General features: G+C 39.0%; 1 pseudogene; it reads right to left on the bottom strand.

Annotated features, from left to right (window-relative positions):
* Positions 1-603: 603 nt before the first annotated feature.
* LOC124585875 overlaps positions 604-21,259 on the bottom strand; it is a 145,739-nt pseudogene continuing 125,083 nt past the window's right edge.

The raw sequence follows: 21,259 nt of genomic DNA, 5'->3' as shown, positions 1-21,259 counted from the left end.
CCATATTATTGTTATATCATCCCAGATTTCCCAATGCTTAAAAATTAATTTTAGGCTTGCCATAAAGTATTACACAAACACTAATTGGTTATTTTTTCTGATATTCAAATTATATTTTGCTCTCATTTTTGTCCCTTTATCTAATCAACTTTGCATTGTGACATTTCTGACGAAAGTACGAGTTATTCAGAAAGTAGGTAAAAAGTAGTGAATTCTTCCTTTGAATCACTCTCACTTTGTCTCAGGCGCGAGCAAATGTGTGTACCTGTATATGCATTTAGCTGTATCAAATTATCTTCCCCAACACACAAAATGGGGGTCATTATTCAATTTATCTTGAAAGTATGTGTGAAACGCACTTTCCACAAAAAGGCTCAGATGCATAACTCTCAAAATATGTGTTTGAAAAATAGGTCTGGAATTTTTAAAGACAAGGTGAAGAAACCATTGGATCGTATAATTTTTTTATTAATCACAAAGAAACAACATGATTCAAAGACATCAACAACAGCAATGGAAGTTCAAGTGAATTGTCTGCCTCCAATTCTGATCACATAGAAACACTCCAATAGGAAAGAGGGCACAACATCCTGCTCCATTTTCAAAAGCTGCAATGTCAAATATTACAACCTGTAACAAAAAAAGGTCATGTGATAAATATTGTTTACATATCGATTACAGTAAGAGAGGCATATATGGTCTAATAGGAAGGGGGAACAGAAGGGCAGGACATGGGGAACAATGAACAGATGAGATGTGAAACCACGGTAAGTTAATAGTGGTGATAATGCCAGTTAATTACATGTGTGGGAAAAGCAACCACTCTTGCAACTCAGAGCTATTCTTGTTTCTGCAACTGATCTTCCATTCCTTCATTGTTCCCATTTTTCTCATATTAATAATTCTAGTTATAGAAGGTTTTCTAACTAAAAGCTTATTAGCATTTTGTAATGAAACCGATAAACAATACAGTCTCATTCTCTAATGGAAGAACACAGTACATCGCGTTCGTAAATAACTTGATCCAACAAAACTTTTTATATGAGTATCTGGACATTCATTACATGACATTTAATTTTAAGTATCAATACAAACACTTACATAAAACATTATTTACACTCAAAACCCATTATTCAAAACTGATGTCCATTTGTGTAACTGTTTACAGTAGCAATTATTAATATAGTTACTATTGCTAGCTTTAATATGGATTGTTAAAAAGTTTAGAAATGTTAACTTAAAAATGAACTGTAAGCAAAATCTTTTCTGTTAAAAAGTTAATGTTGTAACCACTGGAGAAACATTATAATGTATTATTGTAGTCATCATGTACACTGAAAAAAAAAAAAAAAAAAAAAAAATTGCAACACCAAAAAGTAATTAATGTAGAGTAAAGAAATTTCAGGAACATATATGTCTAAGTAACTTATTTAAGTGATTAACGTTGCAAGATCACAGGATAATATAAGTGCGAGATACACCTTTGCAAATGTGATACACTAATACATTGAAATCCAGTGTAACTGCCCAAATGTAAGCATGCAAACGTGCCTGCATTGTGCTGGATATGAGTTTGTGGGATGAAGTTCCATGCCTGTTTCACATTGTCATCAAAACAGAGATGGTTAATGCTGTTTTTGGGAGACACTGGAGTTGTTCGATGATGTCCCGTGTGCACTGAATTGGAGCCAGACCTGGTGATCAAACAGGTCAAGGCAACATGTTGACATACTGTAGAGTATACACCCATGCCTCCATCTTTGCTACCCTCCCTGTTTACCTCTACCCTGTTGCTTCATAACCTGGGTTGTGAGTAACTGAATCCACTTTCTCTTCTTCCCCTTCTTTCCCCTCTCTCCTCCCTGATGAAGAAACAAAGTTCCAAAAGCTAGGATACGTAAATTTTCTGTTATGTTTTGTGTATCTATTGGCTGTACTGGCCAGCCCCTCTATCTCTTTGTTAGTATTTGTTTCACGTCTTTATATGAGATTTTCCATCATCACAATAATGTTAGTTTATAATTTATGGACAGCCTAATCCATTATTTCCTGTCAAGGTTTGAAACTTTAGTAAATCATAATTTTTGTCTTGGTAAAATAAAGGTGATTAGAGGTTTCCCTTATGCACATGTCAAAGACTGTCAGTTCACATCTATGTTTATAATCTGCAATCCACCAGGAGGTGCATGGTACAGGGTAAGTCCCATTGTACCAGTTATCAGGGTTTCTTGCTGTTTCATTCATGTATGGAGCGTGGAAGAATGATTGTCTGAATTTGTCTGAATGCCTCTGTGTGAGCAGTAATCATTCTAATCTTATCTTCATGACCCCTGTGAGAGCAATATGTGGGGTGGGTGGGGGGGGGGGGGGGGGGGGTTGTAGTATATCCCTAGAGTAATCATTTAAAGACAGTTCTTGAAACTTTGCTAATACACTTTCTTGGGATAGTTTACACCTGTCTTCAACAGTCTGCCATTTCAGTTCCTTCAGTATCTCTGTGACACTCTCCAATGGAATAAGCAAACCTGTGACCATGCTGCCTTTCTTTGTATACATTCAATGTCTCCTGCTAGTCTCATCTGGTACAAGTCCCACACACTTTAGCAATAGTCTAGGGGGGTGGTGGTGGGGGGGGGGGCGGGGGGGGGGGTCACACGAATGACTTGTAAGCATCTCTTTAGTAGACTGATTGCACTTCCCCATTATTATACCAATACACCAAGGTCTACAACCTGCTTTATCCACAACTGAACCTATGTGATCATGCCATTTCATATTTCTACAAAGTGTTACACACAGGTATTTGTACGAGTTGGCAGATTCCGACAGTGACTCACCAATATTATAGTCACAGGATTCTAAGTTTATACATTTCTAAACATTCAGAGCAAGTTGCCAATCACTGCACCATGTTGAAATCTCATCAAGATCTGACTGAATATTTATGCAGCTTCTCTGAAATAGCACTTCATTACAGATAACTGCATCATCTGCAAAAATCCTGATTTACAGCAAGATCATTAATGGACAAGAACTGGAAGCGCCCCAACACACTTCCCTGGGGCACACCTGAAGTTACTTCTACATCTGATGATGACTCTCCATCCAAGATAACATGCTGTGCCCTTCCTATCAAAAAGTCCTCAATCCAGTCACGAATTTCACTTGATACCCCATATGATCGTACTTTTCACAGTAAGTGTAGGTGTGGAACAGAATCAAATACTGTTAGGAAATCAAGAAACACTATCTACCTGTTGCCTTGATCCAACACTTTCAGCAAGTTATGTGAGAAAAGTGAGAGTTGGATTTCATATCATCTATGGTTTTGAAAACCATGCTGGTTGATTCGAGGAGGTAGTTCCGTTCAAGATACCTCATTATGTTTGAGCTCAAAATATTTTCTAAGAATCTACAACAAATTGATGTCAAGGCTACTGGATGGTAGTTTTGTCACTCCTACAACCCTACTTGTAGACGGGTGTGATCTGTAACTTTTTCCAAAAACTAGGTAAGGTTTTTTGGATAGATTACAGTGAGAAGAGAGGATAACTCAGCCACAAATTCAATATAGAATCTGACTGTGATTCCATCGGGGTCTGGAGCTTTGTTTAATGATTTCAACTGTTTCTCAACACAACTGACACTAATACCTATTTTGTTCATTTTTTCAGTGTACAAGGATTGAATTGGGGCAGTTCTCCTGGGTTTTTATTTGCAAAGGAACATTTGAAAATCGAGTTCAGAATTTCAGCTTTTACTTTGCTACCCTCAATTTCAGTTCCTGTCTCACTTGCTAGGGACTGGACACTAACTTTTGTGCCACTAACAGCCCTTACATACGACCAGAATTTATTTGGATTTTGTGAAATGTCATTTGACAATATTCTGCTACAGTAGTCATTGAAGGCTTCATGCATTGCTCTCTTGACAGCCAAACATGTTTCATCCAGCGTCTCTCAATCTATAATCCTACACTTTGTTTTACACCTATTATGCAGTAATCTCTGTTCCTTTAGAAGTTTTCTTTACAGTGACTGTATACCACGGAGGTTCCATCCCATTATGAACTGTTCTACTAGGAACCTATCTACTCTGTGTGTGGTCAACTGTTCTTTTCAAGTAGAGGAAGAGCACCTCTACATGCTCCTGACCTGTGCTGAAACTTTCAAGTTCCTCACTGAGATAAGATATTACTGATTTCTACTTAGTTAACTGAATGCATAATAAGAGGGAAACATTCCAAGCAGGAAAATATATCTAAAAACAAAAATGATGTGACTTACCATACGAAAGCGCTGGCAGGTCGATAGACACACAAACAAACACAATCATACACACAAAATTCTAGCTTTCGCAACCAACGGTTGCTTCATCAGGAAAGAGGGAAAGACGAAAGGATGTGGGTTTTAAGGGAGAGGGTAAGGAGTCATTCCAATCCTGGGAGCGGAAAGACTTACCTTAGGGGGAAAAAAGAACAGGTATACACTTGCACACACACCCATATCCAACCACACATACAAAGACACAAGCAGACATTTGTAAAGGCAAAGAGATTCGGCAGAGATGTCAGTCGAGGCAGAAGTACAGAGGCAAAGATGTTGTTGAAAGACAGGTGAGCTATGAGCAGCGGCAACTTGAAATTAGCAGAGGTTGAGGCCTGGCGGATAACGAGAAGAGAGGATATACTGAAGGGCAAGTTCCCATCTCCGGAGTTCTGCCAACGCAGAAAATCTTTTTGGTTTCGATGCCTTTCGCGTTTTTGGGTTCTCCATAGATGACTCTGTCAATATTGTCTCTGACGCTATTCCTTATGCTCAACTGGATTCCTTGTCGACTACATTTTCGTCCCTTTTTTCTCCCAGTTTAGGCCGTGCGAACGACTTTGAAGCTCATATCATGCTCAAACCCACTGCTCGGCCTAAGTTTTTTCAGGCTCTGCCCATTCCTGTGGCCCTTCGAGATCGGGTAAAACGGGACTTGGATCATCTCACTGCATCAGGGATCTTACTTCCTGTCACTTCCAGTGAGTGGTCCTCTCCTGTTGTTGTAGTTGCTAAGCCCAATGGTGATATTTGTCTCTGTGGCGATTTCAAAGCCACTGTAAATGCTCAATGCCTCATCGACACTTACCCTATGCCCCGTCCTGAAGAACTGTTCACCAAACTCGCTGGAGGACAGTATTTTTCTAAAATTGACCTGTCAGAAGCTTATCATCAACTTCCTCTCAACGCTGCTTCCCGGCAGTTTCTGGTCCTTAACACGCCTTTCGGCCTCTATCAATACCAACGCTTGCCATTCGGGGTTGCTAGCGCCCCTGCTCTCTTTCAGCGATTCTTGGAACAATTATTGCTCCCTGTCCCTGGGTGTATCAATTACATGGACGACATTGTTGTCACTGCCTCCACCACTGACGAACATCTTCAAAATCTCCGCACACTTTTTAATGTCTTACAGACTGCCAGTCTTAAGTGTAATCTTCAGAAATCACAATTTTTTCAGGCATCTATCACGTACTTTGGGTTCCAACTCTCTCGCGATGGTATTCGTCTGCTTCAACACATTTTCGCTGTGATCAATGCCCTTCCTCGCCCTACATCTGTTAAGGAACTGCAGGCCTTCTTGGGGAAAATAGCATATTATCACAAGTTTTTACCATCTGCGGCGTCGGTGGCTCAGCCGTTGCATCCCCTGTTGCATAAAAACGTGCCTTTTCACTAGTCTGCGTCATGTGACGCGGCTTTCCGGAAATTAAAGACTATGCCTGGCTACTTATCGACCTGGCCAACATCTTGTTCTTGCCACAGACGCCTCTCAATATGGGGTCGGTGCAGTCCTTGCACACCATTTTTCTGACGGTTCGGAACAACCCATCGCTTATGCCTCCAAAACGCTCACGGATGCCCAACAAAGGTATTCTCAAATTGAGAAAGAAGCTTTGGCCAATATTTATGCTCTTCATAAGTTTGGTGTTTTTCTCTATGGCTCAAAATTTCATCTTGTTACGGATCACAAACCACTTGTTTCCTTGTTCCATCCATCAACGTCACTTCCCGACAAGGCTGCACACCGCCTCCAGCGTTGGGCTCTTTACTTGTCCCGTTTCAATTATGAGATTCATTTCTGGCCAACGGCTCAACATGTGAATGCTGATGCTTTGTCTCGCCTTCCCATGGGTCCTGATCAGGCATTCAATAGGGACGAACTTTTGTGTTTCCACCTGGATGTTGCCGAGCAGCGGGTTGTGGATGGGTTCCCCATCACTGGGGACAGGCTGGCAGCTGCTACGGGTTCTGACCCTACCCTCTCCCGGGTTTTACGCTGTATTCAGGAGGGTTGGCCAGATCGCCCGTCCGCTAAGACTTCTGATCTGTTGCGGAACTACTACACTTTGCGCTACCGGCTCACGGCTAGGGATGGTGTTATCCTCCTCTCCACTGACAATGCTTCGCCGCGTGTTGTGGTACCTGCATCTTTGCGTGTTGCGGTCTTGCGCCTCCTTCACCAGGGGCACTGGGGTGTGTCTCGCACAAAATCTCTGGTGCACCGTCATGTGTACTGGCCTGGCGCCAACTCTGAAATTGCACACATGGTGGCTGCCTGCGGCCCTTGTGCGTCACAGGCCGCTGCCCCGAAGTCATATTTGTCACCGTGGCCTTCGCCTGAGAAGCCCTGGGAGCGCATTCATGCTGACTTTGCGGGACCTTTTTTAGGTACTTACTGGCTCCTCGTAATTGACGCCTACTCTAACTTTCCTTTCACTGTCCGTTGCACGTCACCTACCACTGCGGCAACCACCAGTGCTTTCGCCCGCATTTTTTCTTTGGAAGGTCTCCCCTCTACTCTTGTTACTGATAATGGTCCGCAATTTGCCTCTTCCGACTTTGCAGATTTTTGTGCTCGTCACCGCGTTACTCATGTCACGGCCCCGCCGTTCCATCCACAATCCAACGGTGAGGCTGAACGGCTGGTCCGCACATTTAAGGCTCAGATGCGGAAACTCCTGACTTCTTCTGCTGATGATGATGCGCTTCTCCAGTTCCTGGCATCTTACCGTTTCACCCCCATGGGCGATCACAGCCCGGCTGAGCTCTTACATGGCGACAGCCCCGCACGCTACTTCATCTTCTGCGGCCTCCCACCTGACGGCCGCGGGTGCCTTCCCTTGGCCAGTTCACCGCCAACGACCTCGTCTGGGTACGGGGATATGGCAGGCGGCCAAAAAGGAGCCCGGGCCGCATCTTACGACACCGTGGCAGATGCCTGTATGAAATCCACCCGGACACGGGTGTTGCAGTGCGTCATTCGGACCAGCTTCGGCCTCGGGTGCCAGCAACGCCTGTTCCGAATGCCGCCACACCACCTTTGGCTCTACCTGATGCTCAGGATCTTGGCATCTCTCAATACTCACAACGCAGCCCTCTCACCGTCTTCGCGATGCCAGCACCAGAACGGACGCCACCAGGAGACGTGCCCATGCAGGAACCAGAGGATCATCCTCTGTCAGAGTACATCTACTCGCCTCCTCCTCCAACGGACGCCGACACATCGCCCACGTCTCCTGTCATCTTGACCCGTTATCATCGGGGACACTTCCGTCCGTACGGGAAGCCTCCTCCTCGAGACTTTACGGCGAGTTAAAGAACACCTATGGCCGTTAGCCATCTCCAGGACACCTCCATCAAGACCAGTGCAACAATTTCAAAGGGGGGAAAAGTGTTGTGACTCGCCAATTATTCAAAGTGCCGCCGCGCAATTACACACATCCTCTACATGCGGGACTGTCTGCCAGCCATGCAGCAGCTGTGCCACCTAAGCGGCCAGCCGAGCAGCGGCCGCTAGACTGAGACTCAGTGTTGAATCGAATGCAGACTTGTACACAGGTCAACTTACTCAGTGACTTATATGTGTTGTTGTGTTGTTCCTAAATATATGTGTTAAACTTGAAGTTCTAACACTTCCCTTTGGCAGTAACCTTTTATACAATTCTATTCTACTAGAATGATCCTGCAGTTAATGAGGTCCCAAATGTTTCATTGTATCCTCAATTGACTGTTCTCTTTCTTGATTTTAGTTTCAATATTACATTTCTCCCCCCCCCCCCCCCCCCTCCTCCCCCTCTCCACCCTCACTCCATCATTTTCGATGCTGATCACTTCTGCTTTGCAATCAATATTAGAGGCGAAACTGGCGACAGAAGACATGCAGAAAATGTAAGTCTATACGTCTGTCAGTTTAAATATTTTACAATAAAATATGAGCCTAAAGTATGCTTTGTGAGAAAAAGCTATCAGAAACATAATAGTATGTAAAATAACTACCTCTATGTTATTTATATGAAATCAAATAACAACACCAAAACATTTGATGATGAGCACTGTAAACAGAAATTGTAAATGGAAACCACTGAAATTGTAAGGTACCAAAAATGTTGTCTTACACTTGAGACTAAGAGAACTATGTCTACTTTAAGTGACGTTAAAAGGGCAATATCACAGCCCTTGGCCATTTGGTACCCCAAAGATTTCCAGTTCTTTGCCCACATTCTTCGCCAACTGAGAACATAAAGGGTGGATTTCACTTCATGGTCTTCTTTCCTGCACTTAGCTTCCAAACATCAACTCTCACATATAATTTAAAATCAACAGTACAGGATGTCAACAGCATAGAAACAAAACCAAATACACACAATTATAATGTTGTTTTCAGACTTAGGCCTGTAAGTTCAATATTATATTCTCTTACTTTTTTGTTCTTTTCGAGGGTTTTGAATGGATTTAAGAACACTAGAAACACACAATTCTATGCCTTTAGCAAACACAAGTGGTCCACTTTTAACTAAATTTGAGTTTTCTTTTACACTGAATAAGATGCTGCACATTGTTCCCAATTTATTTCTTGGGTTGGTAATAAAATATTTAACCAATGGTGGTCCAAAATTTCTATACAGTTATTTTCTAGTTTCTGTTTTTAGGACTTTTCCAATTTAGGAACACAATAAGGATCTGTTGAACCACATGCTGAAAACTATAAATTTCTACATCAATTCTTTAAGTCTGAAGTCAACATAACCATACGATTAAACAGAGACTCACATTACACAGGACTGAAAGAATATGCACATAAAAACACACATCACTAAAAATAAAAATAAAATTATATTTATACACAGGTACTACTCAGGACAGTAAAATGTTATCATAAATGAATCAACCAAAAAGAAGACATCAGGGGTAACATGAGAAACTAAAACGGTTTACAGCTAGTGAAGGAGGCAAGTTGAAAGTATATTTTACAACAACAAGCATTTTTGGTTACATTCAAAACATTTGTGGTACATTCAAAACATAAATAAATCATGAAGCTAGTTGTTTATCTCACCATTTTTTCAAGTTGCGTGAAAATTGCAGAAAAGTAGGGAACACCATTTGTGCCGTAACAAAGAGCAGAACAGCATTAGATGAAATATAAAATAATCCATTCACTGTTCAATAAAACATATTAGATATTTATGGCAACTGAGTTTAAATTCACACTAACCACAAAAGCAAATCAGAGTAGTTAGAAACAGGATAAGTTTAAGGAAGAAAAGTTGAAGTACAAGATGGAGGAAAGGAAACATGAACAAGCTTTAATATCCGGTGCAGTGAGATGTACCCTCTGTTATACTCTTCATAGTGGTTTGCAGAGAACATGTAGATAGCATCATCAAGAACGCAATCAACATGTATCTGAAACTTGAGCTTCTCCTAGTGTGTAGTGTCACAAACGTTTTGACATTATTATACATACTTCTGCCACTGGGGCAATCATAGGTAATGACTAATTTGGCAGTAATATGCAGTGCTAGATTTGTTAAAAGAAAAAAAAATAGACTTCTTAACATGTATTTATGGTAAGTAGCACTCTATCATTTCCTATATTTCTAAGTTCCTACCGAGAATTTCCATAGTTTGATTTAGACTTCTGAAAAAGTTATAACACTTTTCTCAGTTTTTAACAGTGTGAATACAACATTTGTATCTTGCCGCTACAACTAGAGCAAAAGTTCTATTGTACCACATCTCAAAATCTTTGGGTCTAATTTTTTTCGTCATCAGCGTCTAATATCTCTTTATATTCGATGAATTATTCAGATACAATTCTACCCTTGAATGACGTTTACTAATTTTCTATCTTCATACTCGCAGAATCCATGCGAAAAGTAGCTCATACAATAGCTATGCCATGAGCGCATAAGTATTCTTTGTAGTACTCTCTCTGGTGGTTGTTAGAAAAAAAAGAAAAAAAAAAAAAGAAAGGGAGCTTCCGAGATTGTCTTCGTTCCGATTAGCCTGAGCTTGGTTTGGAAGAACTGTAATCTGATTATTGAGATTTATCACAGAAGATAACTGATACGAACTGTACAATTAAGAGGAAATATATATAGATTGCTCCTTCAAATAAAAGGTGTGTATTGGAAATATGAGAATTAATGATATTTATCGGTATATTGCGTAGTTGTTAATCAGAAGGGAACTTCCGAAAGACTGGATACGAACCTGCATTTAATAATCCAAGAGCTCCATTACTTCTTCAGAAGGTTAAACTTCATCAAAGCCAAATATCCGCTTGATATGAGGTTTCCCGACTGATTATACAACACTCCCAAAATTACGAGGCATTTTATTTGTACAGATTAGCAGACTGCCGCAAAGCACGGGCCTGCAGAGGTGAAGAATCATCGCCTGATTTCATTCTAACAAGTAAAATTTCAGAATCATTTTGAGTGACTGAGCTATGACTGTATTTCCTATCATGAATGATTGATTGCTCGAACGAATGGAGAACTACAGAATTACGTAGAAAAGAAGGAAAAAAAAATTACAGTGGCGCCAGTGTGACAGGACTCTCTTGGATTGTTATATAATATATGTATTTTTTGTTTCATGAAAACCAACGAGAACGAGAGGTAACTAATCTGAAGAGAGATTCGGTGCCCATAATAAAAGATTGCTGATACCAAGAAACGATTTCAACTATTGGACAACACAGAGACTACAGAAGAAGGCCAGAGAAATCTAATTTTTTATCCTGTAGTTAAAATAGTTTGAAATCAATTTTGAAAGAACTTTTTTCCAGATAGTAGTTAGATTGTAGAACTGTATATTGTGTGATTTTCGTATCTGAACATTGAACTTTATACCATCTGTGAAGTAATTTGAAAGTTAAGTGTGTTTACGACAGTAAATTTGAAACTGTATTTAGTGTCTGGAACCTGATATTGACAGTTATTTAAGGGTATTGACTAGAGTGGCATTTAAAATGTCATTGAATCAGCAACGAGAAGTGCAACAGCCTTCAGCTGTTTGCACAGGAGCAGAGGCCAGGGATAGCAATTTTGAGACTGTTGTGGCTAGCGGTAGCAATACAAATAATCCCGCTGATTCAGAAAACATTCATACAACAGCTGATCAGACTCTTGTTGACACATTAGTTGTTATTATGCAACAGTTGTCTCTATTAGCCGAAGGCCAAGCGGAGCTAAAACGAGACTTATCCGTTATACAAAATGAATTCAAAAATCAATTAGCCGAAAATCAAACAGAATTACAAAATCAGTTAAGAACAACCTTTACCGAATTAGATCAGAGATTAAATACCCAGACACAGGAAATAAAAGAACAGGCAGAAAGGACCGAACAGAATCTTATTGCTCGAATTGAGCAGGTCCGCCAACAATGCCAAGAAAACAATAGTAAATTAAAAGCGGAACTAACCGAATATGTATCCGTCAAAACTGACACGATACAAAAACAAGAAGAACTGTTTCCTCAAGTAATACAAGCTCAAAAGGACATACAGTGTTCCGTAGCTATGATACCAGAAATAACAGAATCCCAAGATAATCTAAAGAAGCAATTTGACGAAGTGAAGGAAAAACAGGAGACAGTGGAACATAGAATGAATGTACTTGTGAGAAAGTTTTCAGAAATGACATTAGAGCGGCAAAATTCTCCTTCGGAAACGATAGAAGAAACTGTGAAAGTAGCTTTACAGTCAATTTCAGAGAGTTCCGAGGATAATTTTTTTTAACAAAGGGTTAAAGGAAGTTCGAGAACAACTTGGCGAAGATTTCTCGCGTTGGAAACAAAATATCGAAAGATCGCTAAATCGCTCGCAGGAGGATTTAGAAACACCGAGAAGGAGGAAACAAAACTCTCAATCTGTGTGTGACATTCCGTCCACGTCAAGATCCGATGTAGACAGAACTGGAACGTCACAAGTTAGATTCGATATAACGGATAGCCACAGGGAAAAGTACGAACAGGATGATTTTTGCAATCGTAGTAGCGTTGAGGAGAAGATGATTAAACAGAGACAATTTCAAATCTTTAACCCTGACAAAAAGAATGTTCATCCTGTAGTCTTTATTCGAAGTTTCAGAGGTCTATTTCCACGATCTTGGACAGAATGGCAAAAGATTAGTTTTGTATCTGGATATATACAAGGAACAGGAGCATTGTGGGCATCCGAACAAACATCTTCTTGTAAATGTTACAAAGAATTTGAGCAGGCTTTTCTAGCAAAATATTGGTCTGCTGGAATACAAGAAAGACAAGTATTATATCCTGAGCCTTTCTCGTTTTCTAGAGGATCTCTAAAGAGATATTTTGAGAAATACATTAATAAATCTTTGTATTGGGATGTACTGTTTCCTTTGCCGGATATACTTAGAATACTCAAGTCCAGACTACCCACCAGTATAAGAAATCAGCTGTTATATATAAATGATAAGGATATAGACTCATTTATGACTACACTTGATCATATTGATATAATTGAGGAGGACAAAGAAATGGCAAGAGAAATGTCATATCAAAGAAGAGCAACAGAAGCGAATCTGAGCTGCAACTCGAATGGGAATGGCAGTAATGGTAGCAGTAACAATAATCATAACCAACTACACTCTCCGAGGAGACTTAGCAATGGACAAAATGCAAACAATAATTATTACCATAATGGAAACTTTAGTAATGGTGCAACGAGGGGCTATTTTAGGAACAGTAGGAATTTTAATCGATATGATCCAATGTATGGCAACACAGGACAGTTCTACCAACACCAGCACAACAACAACAATAATTACACAAATCAAGCAAGACAATATAGATCGAATTCACCACAACAACTGATAATCACTGAAGTAGCTGAAGAGATAAATACCAATCGGAAAATAATCAGTCAAACTAAACATGACCGCATCGTGCCCCAGAGGAGCGGTCAGGGGATCTGTTAGGGGCGAAACAGTAAAATTGCAATTGTTAAGATATAATGATGGTGAGCTGTTGACTGAAGAGTTAACAAAGGATTTAATAACGTGTCATAATGACAGATCGAGTGTTCCGGTATCGGAAGTATGTGTTGAAATAGAGGAAGTTCCAACGAATGTGATATTGGACACCGCCGCTTCCGCCAATGGCATCTCAGGCGCTCTTTTTCGGAGAATTATTAGGAAGAAGAAGGTACCAATTTTGCCAGTACAGAACTGCAAAATCATCGGAGCTGTTGGAGCACGCTCTCCCAATGTCAAAATACAAACACAATTAGAGATGAAAATGGGAAATGTAGCAATAAAATGCACGTTCCTTGTAGTGGAGAAGTTATTAGTGGACTGTATTCTTGGTATTGGGAGTATGCAGGAGTACGATTGTCAGATATATTTTTTGGAAGGAATAGTTAAATTTAGATTAAATGGAGAAGAGATAGCACTGGATTTAAATAGAAAGGAAACGGTGCATGAGAAATATTGTCGCGGTGGCATAATTCAATTAATTGACACTACAAACGGTCATTGGAAGGAGCTTTCAAAGGATTTGATACAACAGGAGGACTTTAACCAAACAACAATGATAAAAGCTAGTGAATCAAATCAGCTTACCGGAGAACAAAGGCAGCAGCTTCATTATTTGTTAGAGGCATATGAAGAGATTTTTGATGAGAAACCAGGAATTATTAAAGGGTATATTTGTCACCTACAAGTGAAGCCACATCAGACTTACTGTTACACGCACTACCTGATCCCCTGGCGTTTAAAACAATCTGTTCAAAGGGAGATAAATAGAATGTTAGAATGGAACTTGATTGAGCCATCAACTAGTCCATATTGTTCTCCGCTCTTAGTCGTCCCAAAACCTGGAGGTAACGTTAGATTAGTTTTGGATGCGAGAGAGATTAATAAAATAATAATACCTGTAAGAACTCATCCGGAAAATATAGATGAATTAATTCAAAATTTCCAGGATGTTTCGTACTTAACTAGTGTTGATTTGAGAAGTTCGTACTGGCAGGTCCAAATGGATGAAGAATCTAGGAAATATACCGCATTTATCTATGCTGGGAGAAGTTACCAATTTAGAGTTGTCCCGTTCGGACTTAATATTAGTGCCGGAATATTTATCTCAGCGTTGGATTATGTTCTTGGACCAGAATTGCGTAGTCGTATAACTGTGTTTGTTGACGACTTATTAATAGCCACGAAAACATGGGAAGAGCATTTGCATATTTTGGCAAGGATTTTTGCTGTTTTCAAGAAAACCGGAATTACAGTAAACTTACAAAAGTCTCATTTTGCTTTACCACAAATCAAGTTCTTAGGACATATGATAGATGCGAAAGGTATCCTGCCTACCGAGAAGAAGATATGTGCAATTCACAATTTTCCATCACCACGGAATAAAAGACAGCTGAAGGGATTTATAGGTATGGGATCGTTCTTCCGTCATTTCATAAAGACTCAAGCCATGAATTCTGAGGCATTAAACCGGCTTCTACGGAAGGATGTGCCATGGCAATGGACTGAAGAATGTGAACTAGCTTTTCGAGACATTAAAGACCAACTCGTTAACGCATCCTTATTATATCACCCTGATATGAATTGTGAGTTCTGTCTGTCCACGGATTCATCGGATGTTGGATTAGGTGCTTGTCTCTTCCAAATAAGGAAAATAAAAGGGGTACCAACATTCTGTCTGATAGCATTTGCTAGTCGAGTGTTATCGCCCTGTGAAAGAGCCTATACGACCACAGAACTTGAAGCACTTGCGGTTATCTGGGCATTCAAGAAGTTTAACTATTATTTATATGGTTCAAAAACGATTGTGTATTGTGACCATCAATCACTAACCTTTTTGCAAACATGTAAATTATTACATCCTAGACTGTCACATTGGACAATGACACTACAACAGTACCAATTTAAAATTATTCATGTGTCTGGCAAAGAAAATATTATTGCGGATGCGCTGTCAAGATCCCCAGAAGGTTTAACGCCGGAAATAGAATCAGTAAATACTTCGGATTTTCCAGTATTACTGTTGCAGGACAATATCTACAAGACTTATTATCTACATCTTTGTAGAGATATGGGAAATTTACAACGAAAAGACCCACGATGGAAGAAGATAATTCAGCTAAAGGAACAACAAAATTCAAGGGCTAGTTTAGATCATTATAAATTAGTAAATGGAGTATTATTCTTCAGACGTGGGAAGGACAACAATCCACGGTGGTGTGTATGTATCCCGAAGGAATATGAGGAAAAATTAATTTGGTTTACCCACTTATCATGGGGACATTTTGGTGTAATTAAATATTTTTTTTTATTATTTTGAGCTTTTCCTCATTACAGAGGCTTATCTCCAACATAATAATTTACCTGGAAATGACAATACAAACAATAAACGTTCGTAAACTATACTCTCAAAATATTTCTCCATGTGTTTCGATCTTGTGTGTCCTCTTCCTCTGCGCCCATTCTCCTCATTGTGTGCTGTACATTTTGGAGCCAGGTGGTCACAGGTCGTCCTCTTCTTCTTCTCCCCTCCGGTTCCCACTCCAGTATCAATTTTGGTATTCTGGCTTCCTCCATTCGTCGTACATGCCCGTACCACTGTAATTTCTTCCTATCCATTACGTCATATATTCTTTCTTTTATTTCCATTCTCCTTATTACTTCGGTGTTCCTTATCTTTTCTTTCCTGGAGATTCTTGCCGATCTTCTCCAAAAGTCCATCTCTAGAGCTTGTAATTTTTTAATGTGCTTCATGTTAATTGTCCAGGTCTCCGTTCCATACAGAACCACACTCTCTAATATGGATTTGTATATTAATTTTTTTGTTCTGCTCATTACATTCCTGCTCCATAAGACTGAGTTAAGCATCCCAATGACCCTCCGTCCGCTACTAACTCTTTTATTGATTTCTGACTCTGATTTTCCCTCGATTTCTAAAATGGATCCCAAATAACAGAAAGTGTTTATCTTTTTGATTTTCTTTCCTTCAATGTATAGCTCATCTGAATCATTAGTCAAGTATTCTGTTTTTTGGTAATTAATCTTCAAACCCCAAGTTTTGTATGCTACTGCTAGTTGATTGCACATATAGTTAGCATCCTCCCCATCTTGTGCTACGACTACTTGATCATCAGCAAATAATAAATGATGTAGGTAAACTCCATCTCTTATTTCTAATCCCATACTATTACATTTACGAGACCATGTTCTAAGGCTAATATCTATATAGATTTTAAATAATGATGGTGACATGGGACAGCCCTGTAAAAGGCCTTTGCTTGTTCTAAATTTCTGTGAAAGTTTATTACCAACTTTCACTTGGCAAATGTTATCTTTATACATCTGTTGTATTATTTTAATCAAGGAAGGGTTTATGTTTGCCATATGTAGTGCTCTCCAAAGTAATTTTCTTGGAACAGTATCATACGCTTTTTCTAGATCTATGAAAATTAATCCTATACTTTTTGATTTTTCCCTATGTTTCTCCAAAATCTGTCGTAATGTGAAAATATGGTCTACACATGATCTCCCAGCCGTGAATCCACATTGTTCTTCTTGGGTTCTAAAATTTTTTTCCAGTTTGTTTTTAATTACTTTCGCAAAAATTCTCATTAATGTGTTTGTAACACAAATTCCTCGATAGTTTGAACAAATTTTGCGATCCCCTTTCTTAAATATTGTATTAATGTAACCTAGCTTCATTTCGTTGGGTATTGAATCTCCATGTATCATTTTGTTGAAGAGCTGTGTTATCAGTTTCACAATTTTGTCACCACCATATTTCAGACACTCCAGATTGATATTGCCTGGTCCCGGTGATTTACCATTCTTTCCTGTTCTCAACGCCTGAAGTACTTCACTTTCTAAAATATGGATCTCATCATCTTAATGTCCTTCATCTTCCCCTGTTCCTTCTTCTAGATATTCTTCTCTGTCCTCATTTAATAATTTTTGGAAATACTCTTCCCATTCCTTTTGTGTTATCAGTTGGAGATTAGTTTTGCTTTTTGTATCCTGTCGAAGCCCTTTCAATACTTACCACGTAATTAAATGTGCCAATAAAATAGGAGCATACTGTTATTTTCCAAATATTCAGAGAAAAGTGCACCAAACAATACAAAACTGTTTACTCTGTCAAAAGGCAAAACCGGATAATAGAGGTAGTAAGCATGTTCTGCATTCAATTATTCCATGAGAGCCAAGGGCGTTAATTTCGTGTGATATCTGCGGCCCTCTCCCACGATCAAGAGGAGGAGTCAAATTCATTGTTGGATTCTTTGACGTGTTTACAAAATATGTAAAACTATATTCATTAAAGTGTGCTACTGCCAGAGCTGTTGTAGTGAGATTGGTGCGTGACTATCTTCCGCATGTAGGTTTACCAAAATCCATAATTACAGATAATGCCAGAATTTTTACTGGATTTAAATGGAAGCAAACACTAACACAACTTGGTATTCAACAAATTTTGACATCATGTTACCATCCACAAGGTAGTCCAATAGAATGAGTTTTCCGAGAATTAAACCGATTTATACGTACATACTGTCACAGTAAACAAACATCATGGGCTGATTATTTGTCAGAATTTGAACAAATATTTAATAATCTGACACATACCTCAACTAACTTTACTCCAACAGAGCTTATGTTTAGTCAGACTGGAAAGAACTTCTGGATAAACCATCTGCCAAAGTATGAAGACCAGAATTTAAAATGGGAGGAAAAGATTCGACTCGCATTTGTCAATTTAACTAAAAAGGCAATACAACGGAAATTGACATATGATAAACGGATTCACCGGATTCAGACGTCTCATCTTGGAGAAAAGGTTTTATTGAGGCGACACATCCATTCCTCGAAACTGATGAAGAACATAAAGAAATGGAATCTTATTTATACCGGACCATATGTTATTGTAAATATACCAAATCCTGGATCATACTTGTTGGCATATCCCGAATCAAAAAGGATAAAGGGATTATTCCCGCATAATGATATTAAGAAATTTTTTGAAGGATCGTAGATCTGTGATACCAAATATGGAGAAGAACTTAGAGTGGAATTTGACTATGAGTCGAATGTGTATATAAATATCAAGAAGTTTATGTTGTCGAGAGGTTAAGAGACAGTGAGATTACTCCTGTGATACGTTAAGAGACAGTGAGATTGCTCCTGTGATAGGTTTAGAGACAGTGAGATTACTCCTGTGATAGGTTAAGAGACAGTGAGATTACTCTTGTGATAGGTTAAGAGACAGTGAGATTACTCCTGTGATAGTTTAGCACAAAAATTTTAAGATAGGTAGAAGGATTTGTTAATTACTAGCGTTTGTAAGTGTGGACTGTGAGCAGAAGCCACAGTGATATACAATGAAAGTGCATCTACATTTCCTCAAGACATGGCACTTATGTGAGAATTGTGTGTGAAACTTGAACAGTGTGGGATATGTAGGTAAATACGCTGTGTGTATGATGTGCGCTGTTCGCGCAAGAAAACAAATGAACTGTGAAATGAAGCAACAGTCGATAATGTCACTGTTGCAAACAACTGAAGAAACTCCCTGGTTGCGCGAGAGAAAATTATTATAATGTTTAGATTTTTCATTATGCCTTCTTTACCAGGAGAATTAATTTAAGAATTTTAATTAACTTTTTAAGAATAGCAGTTTGTGTGTTTCATATTATGGACATAATTGTTGAAATATATTTCCATAAATGTTCATGAGAGGATGAAGAAGATTCTACGAGTGGATGATTTGTTAAATGAACATACGTCATCATTAATGATATTTATTTGCAAGTGGATCTATAAATCAATTAATTATAAGAATAATGAAAATTTTTCAAATTATTCCTTTTGTGGAGTCAGTGTCATATGCCTATGTTTAAAATTTTTCATCAGGTGTAAACTTAAATTTTATCCATAATTTTGTAATTGAAAGCAAACCTCGGACAGATTCAATGCTCTACTTCCACCTGCACTACAACAAAACGAAGATTAGATTAAATTTTTTTTTTTGAGAGGAATACATTCGATATGAGCTACAACAAAATTTAATTGCCCACAGTCTATTTGGCAATGTTTTGAACAATCAGCAGTTGTAATGCAAAACAACTTTGGTATTGAGGACTACAAAAAAATTCGTGATTGTCAGGACTGATGGATGTTCCAGTCTAGTACAGATGGAAGAATATAAGAATACACTCCAATTTTGAGTTCAACGATGAAATATGGACTTCGTTGCCTTAATCCTCTCTCTTCCAGGGATTTATTCAGTCAGAACCTTTTCTTATTCCACTTTAAACCTGTTTCATGTTCACGTCCCTGACCATCTGTTCCTGAGATCATCTTCCTGTTTCTACGGCACGTTACCAGCTTCTATCCCGTACCATAAGCGATCGCCTGTCCTCCGTGCCGCCTCCACCAAATGCTGTACGTCGCCTACCCGGTGTCCGTACCAAGTGTTCCTGTTCCATCGACTTCACAACGAGATCGCCGGCTACATCGTCGAAAGAAGAATTTTGAAATTTTTTTTTTTTTAGCAATATTGTAATTTTTTTTTGGCTATGAGGCACTTTTCCTTCAATCTAATCTACAGAGCTTCTATATATTTCAAAATTACTGGATTTAGGCTTTCCTATCTTCTATAATACCTGAGCTGGGGTCTATTCTTCCAGGTTTTCCAGGGTTTCCCTGTGAAGGCTAGTTCCCAAATGGGTGGACCTTTCTCGTAATTACACCAATCTACATCTTCCCTGGTTATGTACTCGGGATGCGGGTATACCCCGGTACATGTAAAAGCTACAGCTTAGGTATTCTCGTAACTTATTGTCTTAACATGTTACCCATACTCTCTATAGTAAAATTCTACTAATTCAAAATATTCCTCTTTTGAATAAACAACCCAACAAATTTTTTCTGTTAGCTCGCAAAGTGTATTATCATTAACTTTGCTCGCTGCGAGGGGCAATTCTAATATCTCTTTATATTCGATGAATTATTCAGATACAATTCTACCCTTGAATGACGTTTACTAATTTTCTATCTTCATACTCGCAGAATCCATGCGAAAAGTAGCTCATACAATAGCTATGCCATGAGCGCATAAGTATTCTTTGTAGTACTCTCTCTGGTGGTTGTTAGAAAAAAAAGAAAAAAAAAAAAAAGAAAGGGAGCTTCCGAGATTGTCTTCGTTCCGATTAGCCTGAGCTTGGTTTGGAAGAACTGTAATCTGATTATTGAGATTTATCACAGAAGATAACTGATACGAACTGTACAATTAAGAGGAAATATATATAGATTGCTCCTTCAAATAAAAGGTGTGTATTGGAAATATGAGAATTAATGATATTTATCGGTATATTGCGTAGTTGTTAATCAGAAGGGAACTTCCGAAAGACTGGATACGAACCTGCATTTAATAATCCAAGAGCTCCATTACTTCTTCGGAAGGTTAAACTTCATCAAAGCCAAATATCCGTTTGATATGAGGTTTCCTGACTGATTATACAATGCTCCCAAAATTATGAGGCATTTTATTTGTACAGATTAGCAGACTGCCGCAAAGCACGAGCCTGCAGAGGAGAAGAATCATCACCTGATTTCATTCTAACAAGTAAAATTTCAGAATCACTTTGAGTGACTGAGCTATGACTGTATTTCCTATCATGAATGATTGATTGCTCGAACGAATTGAGAACTACAGAATTACGTAGAAAAGGAGGAGGAAAAATTACAAGCGGTATACTGTCACAAAGCAAGACTTGGTTATGTGTATTGTTAGATTTTGTTTATTATTATTTACGTGGGGTGCATGAGCAATGCAGCTGACTGGGATTCACCCGCTGCAAGTCATAGACTGACCGCTGATGTGTTCATTGCCTGGGTCAAAGGTGCTGAAAGGATGTGCTCATTGATGCTATG

This window comes from Schistocerca americana, unplaced genomic scaffold (assembly GCF_021461395.2).
Source record: "Schistocerca americana isolate TAMUIC-IGC-003095 unplaced genomic scaffold, iqSchAmer2.1 HiC_scaffold_51, whole genome shotgun sequence".
In the NCBI taxonomy this organism is placed as follows: Eukaryota; Metazoa; Arthropoda; class Insecta; order Orthoptera; family Acrididae; genus Schistocerca; species Schistocerca americana.
This window is presented reverse-complemented; position numbering and strand designations above follow the sequence as displayed.